This window comes from Pteropus alecto, unplaced genomic scaffold (assembly GCF_000325575.1).
Source record: "Pteropus alecto unplaced genomic scaffold, ASM32557v1 scaffold205, whole genome shotgun sequence".
NCBI lineage: Eukaryota > Metazoa > Chordata > Mammalia > Chiroptera > Pteropodidae > Pteropus > Pteropus alecto.
In genome coordinates, this window is record NW_006436672.1 from 702,211 (window position 1) to 717,015 (window position 14,805).

The 14,805-nt window shown below is 52.0% G+C and overlaps 1 long non-coding RNA gene across 1 annotated transcript in view; it reads left to right on the forward strand.

Annotated features, from left to right (window-relative positions):
• The window catches only part of LOC112481161, an 18,772-nt gene extending 10,931 nt beyond the window's left edge, over nt 1–7,841 (forward strand). Inside the window, exons 4-5 of the long non-coding RNA XR_003046814.1 lie at nt 5,482–5,532; nt 5,793–7,841. This is a non-coding gene — a long non-coding RNA (uncharacterized LOC112481161). The remainder of the gene's footprint in view (nt 1–5,481; nt 5,533–5,792) is intronic.
• The last annotated feature ends 6,964 nt before the right edge of the window (nt 7,842–14,805 follow it).

Genomic DNA, 14,805 nt, shown 5'->3' on the forward strand with positions numbered 1-14,805 from the left:
GAACAGGGTGGCCAGAGTCCAGCCGGCGGCCAGAAAGGGCTCTGAAGACTGACGCCCGCGAGATGTAACCTTCCGCCATGGCACTTTACCTGCCTGCTCTTCGGTGGGCTTCGCTTTGTGCTGAGATTATTAACGTACAGATATCGTGTTTTTCCTGCGTGCAACCCCTCCGAGGGCTCGTGTCCGCTCTGAATCCCCCTGAGTGACCAACGCAGCACGTGGCTTGCACGTACAGGTATCGTGTTCTTCCTGCGTGCAACTCCTCTGGGGCTCGTGTCCGCTCTGACTCCCCCTGAGTGACCAACGCAGCACGTGGCTTGCACAAGCATCCTGCAGAATGAATGCCTTACAGATTGTTTGCCCATATTCACATTACAGTGTCAAGTTAGCAGCAGCTGCCGCTTCTCCTTCTTTATGATGAAAATGATGGTGGCTTATTTGTCCCCTCAAAGGTTGGCTGCTAATGTAGCTCATCCGATTTGGAAGTTATAATTAGCTAAGGTCACTGAAAAAATAAGTTTTTCCCAGCCATTCACTTTTGCGAGATAAGGTTTTTTATAGATAAGGATCCTTGATTACCCATTATGAAAAATTGATCCAAAGTTGTATTTTTCTGTAGTCTTTCCTGAGGCCAGAACTCCAGGCAGGAGCTCACAGCAGCACTTCCTTATTAATTTCCACCGGACCAGCCAAGATTATGAATCAAAGGCAAGACCATAGGTAAATGAAAATGGGAAAAACCTTTGTTTTGTTTAAGTGGTGGCCCGGAGGACACATTCCTCCGAGAATTCACTTTATCATGTCACAAAGGGAAGGGTACCCCAAAATCACAGAGGCAAGGCCAGGACCCCAGGGAACATGTGCCCTCTGTTTAGAGACTTGACACCAGCCCGACTCAAACGATTAGTATGTGCCGTGTCACTGAGCGTCATGGGGAAAGCCACCTCTTCCCTCCCAGCGGGCCCCCTCTGGTGGTCCTGCCCGGGGTCCCGCCACCAGCAGTGGCCTGAAGAAAAGCATGCAAGCTCCAGCCAACTGGGGTGGGGGGGGGGGAGAAGGAAGCCAGAAGAAGGCTGGGCTTGCCGAGACCCCCTCGGCCACCAGAAAGGAACAGAGGAGTGTTTGTTATTCTTCAAAATGTGTCTTTTAAGCATCTGGCAAAGTCACCACACATAAAAGTAATGCATGTTCCAGTGAAAAGAAGCTTTGAGTGAATAAAGCTGACTGTTCACTGTCTGGCCCAGCATGTTTGACTTGAACGACAGTTGTCGGGGGACAAGTGCGTACTTGACATTTTTTCCAAAGTAGAGTGAGTGTCTAATGCGTTGCCAGCCCATCTCCAGGATGGGAGCTGGGAGAGACACCTCTGTGTATTCACCGGCAGCAATGCGACCTTCTACCTGAGCCACCCAGCATGGAGCCATTTTCGGTGATAAACTCAGGGATTTGAATTCTACTTCTTTGTTCCCAAACCAAACTGGGGGTTGGGGTGTTGATTCTCAGCTCGGGATCTGAGTAAGGCCACTTCGTAGCTGTGTTACTGTGGGCAGGTCGCTTGGCCTCTCTGTGCCTTAGTTTAAGCATCTGTAAAGAGCAGAAGGTTGGACTTGCATTAATGAAAACCTTCTTTTGATTAAGGGTTGACAAACCATGGCCCACGGGTCAAATGTAGCTTTTCTATAGCTGGTGAGGGAAAAAAGTTTTTTCCATTTTTAAATCATTGAAAACGTCAAAAGAGGAGTATTTTATGACATGTAAAAGTTATATGACATTCACATTATGCTACGTGAAATAATAAATACTGTGTGACACGAAAGAGTCAATACTGTGCGATCCGACTTACGTGAGACGCCTAGAGTGGTCACATTCGTAGGGACAGACGGTAGAAGGGCGGCTGCCAGGGGCGGGGGTGGGGGCGAGAACTGGGAGTTTGTGTTTAATTTGTAGGGCATCGCAGTCTGGGGAGATGAGAGAATGCGGGAGGGGGATGGTGGTCATGGGGGCACGACAGTGCGAACGCACCGAAACATACGCTTGAAGTGTCTAATATAACTTATGTACGTGCCAGGACGATGATAAAGAGTGGATGTGCCCACGTGGAGCGCTTAGGACACCTGGCATGCAGCAAGCACTCGGTAAATGCGAGCCGTCCACGTGAGAAAGGGTCGACGCCGGGTGGTGGAGGAGAACTGTGGCGACGCTTCCGATCTGCACAAATGTGTCCACTTTGGATCCCAGAGTTTTCACACACATGAATTCCTGAAAGCAGAACCTCTCTCTGCCTGTGCATTCTCTTCAGGGCTTTGCTCAGTGACAAGCAGGGGAACTTGGGTGGCTACTGAGGTTTTCCTTCTCCCTGGAGGGAGCCAGCATCTGCAGAAACGTGCTTGAATGCTTCCTCCTGGATGATACCCAGGTGGCCGAAATATGGCTTCTGCCTCCCATAGTCCCAGCCGGCGCTTCCTCTGCAAGACTCAAGAAACAACCAGCCCGAACTGGCCCCGCACGATGAGTTCAGAACAGGAAGTTATTGGTGAAGTCCTTGCTTGATTTCTTCTAGAACTAGGAGCAAATAGTTTCCTTTAGAGATGATTATGACTATTACCGCTGTGTAATTGTCTTAAAACCAACTCCTCCAATGCAGTGACTTACTATTTTTAGTAAGCTTTTCCAATCTCTGTATTTTGTTTCCAAAAGGATTGTGTTATGGCCGAATTAATGAGGACCGATCAGTGCCTTAAGAGGCTTAATACATTTCTCACGGAAACATATTCAGGACCCCAAACAGTCATTTCTAACAGTTGGAACAGGCAAGGGAGGGCAATGAAGTTATGTAAGACTTCTCTTCAAGGTAAAAATCTCGATCTCTACTTTTTAAAACAGTCATGAAGAAGGGTTCATGGAAGAAGCCGGTCAAAGCCCAGCCTTTATGCATCGTTACCCAGAGGGCCCTCGTGCGTGGAAACGGACCAAGATGAAGACAGTGTGAAGATGAGCCTTGCACACTTGCAACAGGCTCGCCGAAAGTCACCACGTGCGCTGCAGAAACAGCGGCTCACGCCCCAGGGGTCTACCACGGTCTGGGGCCATCCCGTTACACAGGTCACAACTCAGTTCTGCAGATCAGCCTCCCTCAGGAGGAGAGGTTTTTAGCCGGGGGCTCTGCCAGCCTCGCTTGGAAGTGGGATGTGCCTGTCGCCCCCAGTCAGATCCTTACAGCCTGAAGTGAGAGCAGCGAACCTGTAGCCTGTTTGAAAGAAGCTCGGTCCATATGTGGACGCTGACAAGCCCCGGGGTGCGCCGGAAATTAAAACACGACGATCACGCTTTGTTCGGGACATGGGAGCGGGGAATGGAGAGGGACTGGATAAATTTTGGGCAAGTAAGAGTCATGGGTAAGGCAGAGGTCTGAAAGAAATGCTCTCAGATATTACAAGCAGCATACTAAATGGATTCCTTTGGGGGAAGAAACTTGGTTGTAAAAGATTCTGTTCTAGACGCTGCTTGTACCTTTTGAAATCGTGAGTGCCCGCAATTGCCAGGGAAGGGCAGACGAATTCAGAGAACGGGTAGAAATTAGGAGGGCCGAATGGACAAAGAGCATATGACATGCGCGATCGGGCAGGGTCTGTGCCACACGCACAGTGGTGTGCCGGTAAGTGGTTAACAACTGGTTCTCCAAGAGAAAAAAAAAAAAAAGCCGTGATTTATAGCATTTGCCAATTCCTGTGGTGTGCAAACTCCCACCATGGCCAAGTTCAAGCTAGCCCTGTGAACTCCTTGGACTTAGCCTTGGCAAGAGACTCACATGGCTGGCTTCTAGGAATCGGGAAGAGCCGGCTCCATCACGAGCATGAGATAAAGAGCGATTCCCCAGGATGTAAGAGAAAAGTGAGAATGTGCATGAGGGAAAAAGACCCGGGTGAGGAACCTCCTAGGCATAACCTGGGCCCAGTTACTTAGTAGGATGACTGTCACTCATCTCTCACTGGAGGTAGGACACATCAGCGGGGATGTGTGGGGCCCTTCCTGAGATTTTCACGTCTGGGCGGGGAAAGCTGGATCGCGGTCAGTTTCTACTGGACGGTGGCCAACGCGACGGATTCCGGGAACCATCCCCGTCGGCAGCTTGCGTTTGAGGGGCGGCAACGCCAGCCCGGCGCCGAGCGCTCCCCGCAGGACCCTGTCTGGGAAGAGGCGGTTAAGCAGGCAGTTACGTGATGGCGGAGACGCGAACGCGAGCCAGGCGCAGGGCAGGGAATTCCGACCAGGCTCCTCGGCGTGCACCGACGGTCAGGACGAACCCGCGAGCCCGAAGCAAACGCACAGCGAGAAGACGGGTGAACGCGAAGGCAGCGCCGGCATCGGAGCGCACGCCGGCATCAGAGCCCACGCCGGCGTGCTAACCACCACTGTGCCACGCAGTGACATCTTCAAACGTCAGTGGCAAAGAGTCTGGGAAAGCACCTTCCACCTCGGCACCTGCGCTTACCGCGGGGTGGCCTTGGGCAGGTTTCTTCACTTCTCCGAGTTTCGCTCTCATCCTTTTGCAAAACGGGACCTGGCAGAGCCCGGGTGGCAGAGGCCATGTTCTCATCGCGCCTCTGGCTAGAGCTCACGTTGCTGAGCACAAGGAGCTTAGCACCTGCAGCGTGACCTTGAACCTGGGTTCTGAGTCAACGTGACCCTGAACCTGTGTTCTAACAGGCAAGCTGACTTCAGGTCACTCTTAACCTCCCCAGGGCTCACCAGCTTCAAGGGTATTAAACAGTCATAGCGAGGGTGACCACAGGGCCCCACTGCCTGGGACAGTCCTGGCTGGTGCCTGCTGTGCTCATGTAATTCATGACCGTGCCCTATTTGCTCCCAGCGTGTCCCTGTTTGGGCGATAGTGTATACGGTCACTTTCGATCGTTAACATTTTTCAAATACTAACTTGCGAGAGTACGTGCTTTACCAATATGATTTCATTTGATGGTTTTACTTAATCACGTAAGTTTAGAGAACGTACTGAAGGTCATAGTGACCGAACAGAGACTCGGACCGAAATCCCGGATCTGTCTGAAGCCGACGTCTCGGTTCCTCGTAGCCACCATGCTTCGCTGCCTCGGCGCTGTCCAGTCACTGGACAAGTATTTATAGAGTGCCTGTTATTCTATTCCAGTCCCGTGGTTCAGGAGAGGTTTCCAGAAACAAGTTCAAAAGCTCTGCATGTGAAGTTGGTTATCGCTAATAAGTAAAAGCATCATTAATTAGGCCCATGCCCACGGCACACACGGGAGGCCTCGGTGCGCGTGTGGCGTGTACGAGGCACATCCAGACCTCAAGGAATCTTGCAGTAAATGAGCTTTGCCTTTTTAACTTGATGCTTTGGGGAGGCCGAAATAATGTGAAACATTAGCTTAAGTAAGGCGCCAATTAAGTAGGTGTGTTTGGCACAGGGCATGTTTCTGCTTGATAATTGTTCTTTATCATCTGCAGATGTGGATCAGATTCCCAGAGATGCCCGATCCTGATGCCAAAGAAAATCAGGTATCCCTCCCAGGGGCTTAAAGAGACAGCACAGCCGTTTCAGGTACAACTGGATTGTTCCGCAGGGGGACTTGGAGGTCGAGGAAAAAAATAAGGGATCCCATAGGAAGGTGAGGGTAGAGAGTGGGATAGTAGGTTCTGTGGTCACCTCTGGTCATTTAAGGGGAGCCCCTGGGTGTCAGGCACTGCTCTAGACACGATTCGACATGACGTCTATGCAAGGCTTCTCTGACGCCTGGTCACTGTCTCTTTAACTGCAGATTCCTTTCTGCGGCACCGAATCCATAGAACTACATGCCACGGCTGGCTCCCAACGGCCGCCTTCAAATCCCCAGCTAAGGGTCCCTGTCTGTCCATCTCAAGGCTGGGTAAACTCCCCCAGGCTTCTAGAGCTGACGCCCATTCCGTCAACGGTCTGTTTTCTCCGATCAGAACATGGCCTGGGTGTTATTGGCCAGTGCACAGCCGGCCCACCTGGGCCGGGAGGTTAGATGTGTGTTAGTGAGGTACCTGGGGCTTGAGCGCTCTTTCCACAGCAGCCCCAGGGCTGGGTCCAGCGATTAGAGACTCGGGGGCGAGGGGCGTAGATGGCTGGTGCAGAAACGTGTCTCATGGCTTCAGTCGACACCGAGTCCATCGCAAATCCACCTTGCGTCGGTCAGCTGTCCATCTGCACCACACACTCAGCTAGAACAATGTTTTCTTCTAGACAAAAGTAGATTTATTAGCGTAAGTTCCCCCAAAACCCCTGGCACCTGCTTGAGACCCCTCCAAGTTCTCTGTGTGTGTGTGTGTGGCGGGGGGGGCGGTGCTGCTGAAGGACAAGCTGTTGAGCGGGGGACCAGGGCGTGCTCTGTGTTCCGGGGTCCCTGGGGCAGCAGCATCTGATGACGCAAGCTGGCCAGACACGTGGCACCTCAGGGCCCAGCCCAGAACTACTGATTCATACTCTGCATTTTCACGAGACCCACAGGTCCTCCGCCTGCCGAGCGTGCGTGGGGACCTCCTGTAGACCACGGCCACCCGCCCGCCCGCAGAAGGCTGGAGCTCCAAAGCCATGAGGATGCGCCCTCAGGTGCTCTTGACTTCCATCACTTAATTTTCTTTTCGCCCTGTTGCAATCTGTAATCGTCTTGTCTAGTTACGTGTTTATTGCCCGTCTCCAGAATGTAAATTTTATGGGGGAAAAAAAGATTTTTTTTCATCCAATGCTGGATCCCCAATGCCCTTGCCCAGAGGCCCACACAAGGCAGCACGTAAAAAGTATTAGCGAGGGGGCCGGTTGGTTGCATGAGTGAATGAATGAATGACTCTGGAGAGAGGGGGCGGAAGACGAAAGGCCGATGAGTGGGCCGTTCTCTTCTTGAGCTTCTTAAAGGCAACTCTTGTCAGCCTCACTCGCCTGTGAAGTTATTTGTCACAAAACTCAAAGCCGCCCGGAGTGGAAACGTGGGACGATGCTCGGATCGACTGGAGCGGGTGTGGACTTCCAGAGGAGCCTTCAATTACCCGGCACCATCGTCGTCACATGTGTCAGAGAAACACTTGTAAGTAAAATCTGATGCAGAAACCCAACTTTGACGACACGTAAGTGGGGTGTTCACAGCCCCACAGTTCCAGATCAGGGAACAGTGTCGTGCTCGGCCCGAGGTCCCCCACCAGATGTTCCCAGGGGCGGGGCTTCCTCCTGGGCCCCTGGAGGCTGGCCTAAGTACCTGTGGTGTTTTTGTTATATTAGCCTGAACGGACTAAGTCACTAGACTGATGGGCTCAGGGGTGAGTCACAAAGGGATGGCTTGTTTTTCTCTGTGGTCAAGTGTCCCTTTACTGGTGTGAAATTTTGACAAACCTGTGTGTGATAGTTGGTGGCTGGGTCATTTCACTATGTATGGAACCGGACTATGTCAATCAAAACTCAGCAGCAGACAGCATTAAATTGTGCTCAAATCGTTTGTTCATAATGTATTGCTTTTTCAGATAGGGCTTTGGTATATAGCTGCAGAATCAAAACAGTGAATTTTTATTGACACACAGAATGAATAACAGTTCGCTTTCGCAGTGAGGAGCTGTGCCATGGCCCTCTTCCCACCTGTAATTACTTATTGAACACCTGTGTTCCCAGCTGACGGGGGCATCTCTCTCCCATTTGCTGCTGTCGCTGGCATCCCAGGTGCTCAATAAATGTTGATTGAGTGACTGAATAAACAAATATACACGTCAGGGGAACTGTCTGCAGTTTCTTGGTTATTTATTGCATGTTTGCCTACATGATGCCTCTTTATCAAATGCTCCATTACCTCCCAGATGTGGCATGATGTGAAGACCCACCGTGGTTGCTGTTTCGTGTGGGTTTTCGATTCGCTTTGGGAACACCTTGCAAAAGAACAAAGGCGAATATGTTGAGGTAGCTGATGGGCCGCACCGTCGTCACAGCGGGGAGAGGAGGTGCGTGGACGCGGTGGCTTCGAGCGCCACAGTGCTGCAGCCTATGGCTTTGCCTTCACGTGCTCTGGAGATGCCTCACGCATGAGAAAAAGGCTTTCTGGAAGTCTGGCGTGGTTTTCACATGACTCACTTGGGAGGCATTTCAAGCTACTTCCGACACCCACATCCGTCTCCCCTGCTTTTCCCAGGAATTGATTGGATTGGGCTTCCGGGTGTGCAGGGGGTCCTCAGGCCAAGCGCAGGGATGCCTGTTGGGCCAAAGTGACATCTGCAGTCGGTGTATGTGGAATGAGGCAGGGTGGGAGAAACGGATGAAAACGCAAAAGCCGGTGTACGTCTCTCTCCTGCGCGCTCTTTATCCATGTGGATTTAAATGTACTGCAGCAGAATTAAACCCCAGGCTGAAGCTCCACTTTATTTAGATCGCTGTCATGTAGAGCAGTGGTCCCCAGCTTTTTTGGCCCTGACCGGTGCCCCTATGAGGATCTAACGCCTGATGAGCTGAGGTGGAGCTGAGGCGGTGATGCTGGTGCTGGGGAGCGGCTGCGGATACAGATGATGCTTCGCCGCTTGCCACCTGCTCACCTCCTGCTGTGCAGCCTGGTTCCTAACAGGCCACACGCCGGTACCCCTGATGCAGAACACACATGTTGGAAGATGCGTTCGGAGCTTGGGATTCAAAGGCGCTGGAGGAAGTGAGTTTTGTCATCTGATGTCACCAGTAGAATAAAGTAGGCATTTGCTACCAGAGAGGCTTTACTATTTGCATCAGGAACATCTAAACTGAAAAGGAGAAAAAAAAAAAAGTGGTTAGGCCAGGACCGTGGGGCTTCGGAGCTGTGCCACGCTCCCCTGCCATCGCTCGCCCACTGAAGGAAAGAGGGAGATGTCCCCGTTCCCTGACTCTGTACCTCCAGCCATTGGCCTCCCCCTGCCAAGTTCAATGTCAATCCAGGACAGCCGTGTGTCTGACCCTTCCACCCAGGCTGTTGTGAGTCCTCAGCCTACAGACTGGTGTCTTTAGCACCTTAATGACACGGCCAAAGTGGAGTGTCTTCTCCTTCCCCTGTGGCCACCTGTTAAGGGCTGAAGTCTCTGTCCACTCCCCTGGGATCTGGGCTGGCCTGACTTGCCGCGCTGGCTAGGAGGTGACGGAAATGATTCGTGTGACCTCCAAGGCTGGGCCTTCACACTCCTGCAGCTTCTGCTTTCACCTGCTCGCACTTGGAACCCAGCGCTGCGCTGCTGGAAGCTCAAGCCTCGTGGAGCGGCTGCCTAGAGGGACACCGTGGGGCTTCTGTGGACAGCCCACCTGAGCCCCCAAATGACAGTACAAATTGCTGGCCCCGTGAGTGAATAAGAGAGTCGTCATTCCAGCCAGTTGAGCCCAGATGCTTGTGGTCTCTGGGACACCACCGTAGAGCAGAAGAAGGCGCCCAAGCTGAGCCTGGTCGACCTTCACGACCTTGAGGGTAACCACCATCCCTTGTTTGGAGCCACTGTGTTTTGGGACGCTTTACGTAACAATGAGTAACGGAGAAACCCAAAGATGGGCTCGCTAATAATATTTCTGAAGGCCGGGAATTTCTTATAAAATGCAGTGTTTGGTCAGGATATAAATTTCCAACAAAAACTGTAGCCGGTTGGTGAATTCTTTAATGTTAGCACCAAAGGGGCCTTTGTAGGCCTTGTCATTCACCTTTCATTCCGCAGGCAGTGAAGTTCCCGGTGCCAGCCACTCTGGCGTGAGGAGACAGAGCCAGGGGAGGAAGGCAGGTACCTGTGTAAGGTGCTTCGGAGTCACGATGAAGAAGCGGTCTCAGCTTAAAAGCTTCTGGTGGCTTCTCACCTGGCTTACCTGGGTTCACCTGCTTTAGGCCGAGTGGAGACCGGCCGCAGTAGATGCTGGTGGCCACCTCCTGGATCATTCGAAGAGTCACTTGGCGAGTGCCGTGGACCTGCTTGTGTTATGCAGGAAGATGCAGGTACTGGGAGGATCTGCTTCTCGGAGTCTCCCCTCCCCCAGGTCCTAGCAGGGAGCATTTCCTCTGAGCTGAACGTTTACACACAGGCCCGCAGGAGGGGACCCATAAACCAGAGTTATTACCCAGCGGAAAGGTGAGTAGCTTGGGACTCAGACTCAGGGCCTTGATGCTAGGAAGATTCAAACATCACCATATTCATTTTTATTTTATTTTTTTTTTAAGCTTTTCTGAGCAAGTGTATATTTCTGTATGTTTAGAGATTGGCGGCCCTGGAAAACGAAGTGTATTTATCTACCAGATATACATCGTATAAACAGCTGCAAATTCCACCTCCCCACCCCCCGACCCCACACACCCCGTGCTGCTGGGGCTCTCAGCTCTGACCTGTGGGACTCACGCTCTGCAGACAAAAGGCAGCTTCGTTTGCTTGCACGCTCTGCCCTTGGCCAGGCTTGGGGTGATGCCTGTGGGAGGTGGAGAGCCTGCATGCTGGGACCCAGTGGCGTCAACGCCAAGTCTCGGCTGCAAGTGGGAGCAGCTTCCAGAACCTTCTCTGGTGGCCTCGAGTCACTTTCAGGTCTTTACTTAACAAACCGATATTGATCTTTGCCAGGCCCTGTGCTAGACCCTGGCAATGCAAAGATGATCGGCCCGGCCCCTGGGGGGGACCCTCGCCCTAAAGGTGAGAGCCATCTTCGGGGGAATGGTCTTCCTTCTGGAGAATCTTTTCACCCAAAACGCGGCTGCCTGTCTCTCCCATTTCCCCAGCAGTGACAGCTGTCCCTTGTCCTCCCAGCTCTGTTCCCATCTGGGTTGGGGGAAGTGAGCGAAAGAATGTTTCCGGAAATGAGGAGCGGTCAGGGTGCTAACGCGCTTGGAAGTCGCCTCAGAGAATGAGGCCTCGCTCTCTGCGAAGCTCTGCTCAGGGCTGGGGACTGCCTGGGTGTGCACGTGTTCTCGCCTATTAAATGTGGAGTGAGCTTCTTGGACTGCTGATGGAATCTATCAAACCCTTCCTCCTTCTCATTTTAAGGCAGGCAGACATAACTGCAATGACTATGCAAGGGTGGTAATCAACCAGTACCCTTGTAGGTCACACAGACCCTGAAAGAATTGTGACCCATGGAAGGCCAACTTGGCAAGAATGTTTGCTTGTTTTTTCTTTCTAGGAAGAGCAGGTCACGTTTACAAGATGGATTAGCAGACCAGAATAGGGAGAGGGTACAATTTCTTGCCTGGAATTTACTGTCCTTCTGGACCTTCCAGCCACTGAGTCAGCATCTCGCTTTATCTTCGTTTCTCCCAGGCAGGGCTGAGTTGTACATCTGCGCTTCCTAATCAGAAGGTTCTTTCGAGAGCCAGCTAGCAGCAGGATTTCCAGGGCAGTGGAGCCTCTCCATTCTCCATCTTTAATCGCTCCAACCTGCCAAAGGGCGCAGCCTCTGAGGGGCAGCCTTCTAGAACAGGTGGGGCTCGAAGAGTGGCCAAGATGTGAATTCGGACAGCCCGGGAGAAGGGAGAGACCATCACAGGCAAAGGGGAGGCTGAGCAAGGGGCTGGAGGTGAAGCTGAGCTCAAGATGGCAAAGAAACAGTCAGCAAGGCAGGACGGAAGGGGCACGGTTTCTCAAGCTCTTACCACACACTCACTAGGAGCCTGGTCCATGCCCACAGTGACCAAGAGCATATGATACTATACTTGTCTAATGATGATTAAGCACCGGCCGGAAGTCGGGCCCGCTGCTAGGTGCTTTTCTGGCATGACCTCGTGTTTTGGGTGGAATCATGTCCCTCCAAAATATACGTTCAAGTCCTAACCCCAGGATCTGCGAATATGGCTTTATGTTAAACTAGGATATTCGCAGATGGACTAAGTGAAGATGAAGTTGTGAGGGCGGACCCTCATTCAACATGACTGAAGTCCTTATAAGAAAAAGACGCTTTGGACACGGATACAGGGAGAAGGCCACGTGATGGCCGAGGCAGAGTAGAGTGATGCAGCCGCAGGCGAAGGACCACCGCGGACCGCCGGCCACCACTGGGAGCCGGGAGAAGAAAAGGTCCTCCGCTAAGGTTTCAGAGGGGTGGCCCTGCTGACACCTTGATTTGGGACTTCGGGACTGTGAGACAGTACATTCCTGTTGTTTTAAGCCACCTAGTTTGTCCTCGGTTACAACAGCTTAGGAAACCAATGAGCCTTGTTTCACCCTACAACATCACCACGCCATCTGTGGGAGGCAGAACAATGCCCCCAACCCGAGACGTCCATCCTAGAATCTAATCCCTAGAATCTGGGAAAAGGACTTTGCAGATGAAATTAAAGTGACAGACATTCAAATAGAGCGATTGCTGGAGTAGACCCAGTCTCATCACATGCGCCCTTAAAAGCAGAGAACCTTCTCCGGCTGGAAGCAGAAGAGATGCAGCGGAGGAGTCAGAGATTCCGCGTGTGAGTGACCTCGATGTGTTGTTATCGGCTTTGACAATGATGGGAGGGAGCCGAGAGCGGCTCTGGCTGATGCGCAGCCCGGAAACAGGACCCGAGCTCTGCAGCCACAAGGAGCCAAATCCTGCCAACAACCTGCACGAACCTAGAAGCAGAGTCTTCACCAGAGTCTCTGGGAAGGAACACATCTCTGCTGACACCCTGATTTCAGCTGAGCCCCCCCAGACTTCTGAACTATAGAACGGCGACCAATTTGTGTTGTTTCAGGACACTAAGTTGGTAGTATTTTGTTACAGCAGCAGTGGAAAATAACACACCATGTATAACACAGATGGAGCAAGGGAGGCACAGAGAGGTTAAGGAACCTCGCCCGAGCTCAGGGAGCTGCTCCGTGGGAACTGAACGAAACCAATGTCCACGGCTTCCCTGCCTGATGCTGCAGGGGTCTGTGGCAAAGGTAGACAATAGGTAAAGTGAGCCCAGATACAGAGAGCGTCATTTGACGTGATGTGACAGGGGCTGGCAGAGGGGACGGGAGAGGCGGGCAGAGGGGATTCGTGATCTCCTGGGCTAGTGAGTGGGTGGTACCAATAGCAGATGGCTGCCACTGGTGGGGCCATGAGGAATAGCTGTGAACCCAGCAGGCTGGAGCAGAGAGCCAGATCTGCAAACCAGAGCCAGGTAGAGTGGCAGGGGCTGGCACTGGAAAGCAGCCAGAGAAGTGGATTGGATACGCAAGGGTCCATTTGTCACAGGGGGTTTGTCTGCCTCCATCTGGGGCCAGAGCTGTGTTCTGTCCATCGACTAAAGTCTCTACAGGGTGGCAGAGATCGGGTGAGGAACCACAGTGGCTGAGAAGGCCATTGCCAGGCTTTGTGGCCAATCCCTCCTAGATCCCATTAGGTAGGAAGGCAGGAACCAGGAAGGCCAATGAGACACAATTTCTTGGCGGCGTGGTCACTGGGCTTTGAGAAATGGATGGTGGCCGGGTTTCGTCTCTGGGGTAGGCACCAGAGGCCGGCGACCGAATACCTGCTTGTAGTGACTGCTTTGCCTGGCTCATGGTGAGAGTCCGGCGCCTTATATGGAGAACTGGCTGTAGCCAGTATTTCCTACACGCATTGATGACCAAACCTCACGCCACCCCCGGCAGCACAGAGCCAACGCCGTGGTTACGACTTCGTTCCAGAGGAAACATGGCTTTGTAGTAGATTACTATCATTGCCACCAAACATTCAAAAGCTCTGTCAGTATATAAATCAATCACTTCGAAGTAGGCCCATACGGCCACCCCGAGAAAGAAGCCCCGTCGGGCCTGCCCCCCTCATTTAACGACGGCTTTTCTGGTGTCACTCCAGGTGAAACGAGAAGGCAGTTAGTGCTCATAGCTCTCCAAGAAGAAGCCACCTTTCCCGGACCTCGCCCAACTAGCCTACCTGTGGGACTGGTTTCGACCCAGCATAGGGTTGCCATATAAAATATAGAACACACATTTCAATCTGAATTTCAGGTGAACGATGAATAATTTTTTAAATGCAAGTATGTCTTATGCAATATTTGTTCATGCAATATTGGGGAATATTTGTGCTAAAAAAAAATTACTTGTTTATCTGAAATTCTAGTTTTCCTGGTGTCCTGTATTTTTCTTAGCTAGATTTGGCACCCTTACCCAGCCGTGTTCTGAAGTGGTGTCTTGTCTTTTTCTGGAGGACATAAGGTTAACAAATGTCTCGTTTCCTGTTTTGATACACACAAGAGATTTTTACAAAGAAAATGAATGCCGTTGTCCCCAGAGGATGGGACAAAAGGATGTCTCAGTTGGATAGAATGAAGAATCTGCTGATGAGATGGTCACGATGAGCTGACACTGGAATGAATTTCTACGTCATCTTGAGAAAACCTTTAGAAGAAAGTGAGAAAATACGCTGCCCTAGACAGCTTGAGCTGCTCCTGGAGTCAAGACTATTAGCGGTGACTAGTGAACACCGGTTACATTCAATGTTTACAGCCTACAAATTAGGACCCAGGGGTCCAGGCTGAGTAACCTGCCCAGGGTCACACAGTAAAGGGAACTAGCAGGAAATGAGGACTACAGAGAGGGAGGTCTGAATCCCTCTAGTCTGGAAATAATACCGGCCAAAATGTATTGATCGTTTGCCATGAAACCCTAGCTATCAGGGCAAGACACTGTCCCAGCTGTGCTTCAGCAAGCCCCAAGCTTCCTGCTGCAAACACGCCTCGGCACCGATGGCTCATCACCTGCACAGCTCGAATACCTTCAGGCTGAGGCCGGGCGCAGGTGAGATCGCCCCCTCCTCCAGAATGAGTCGCCTCCCTCATGGATTCCGCGGGCCTCCCCACGCCTCGGGCGCCCGCCGCCCACCCATCCCCCCTGTGC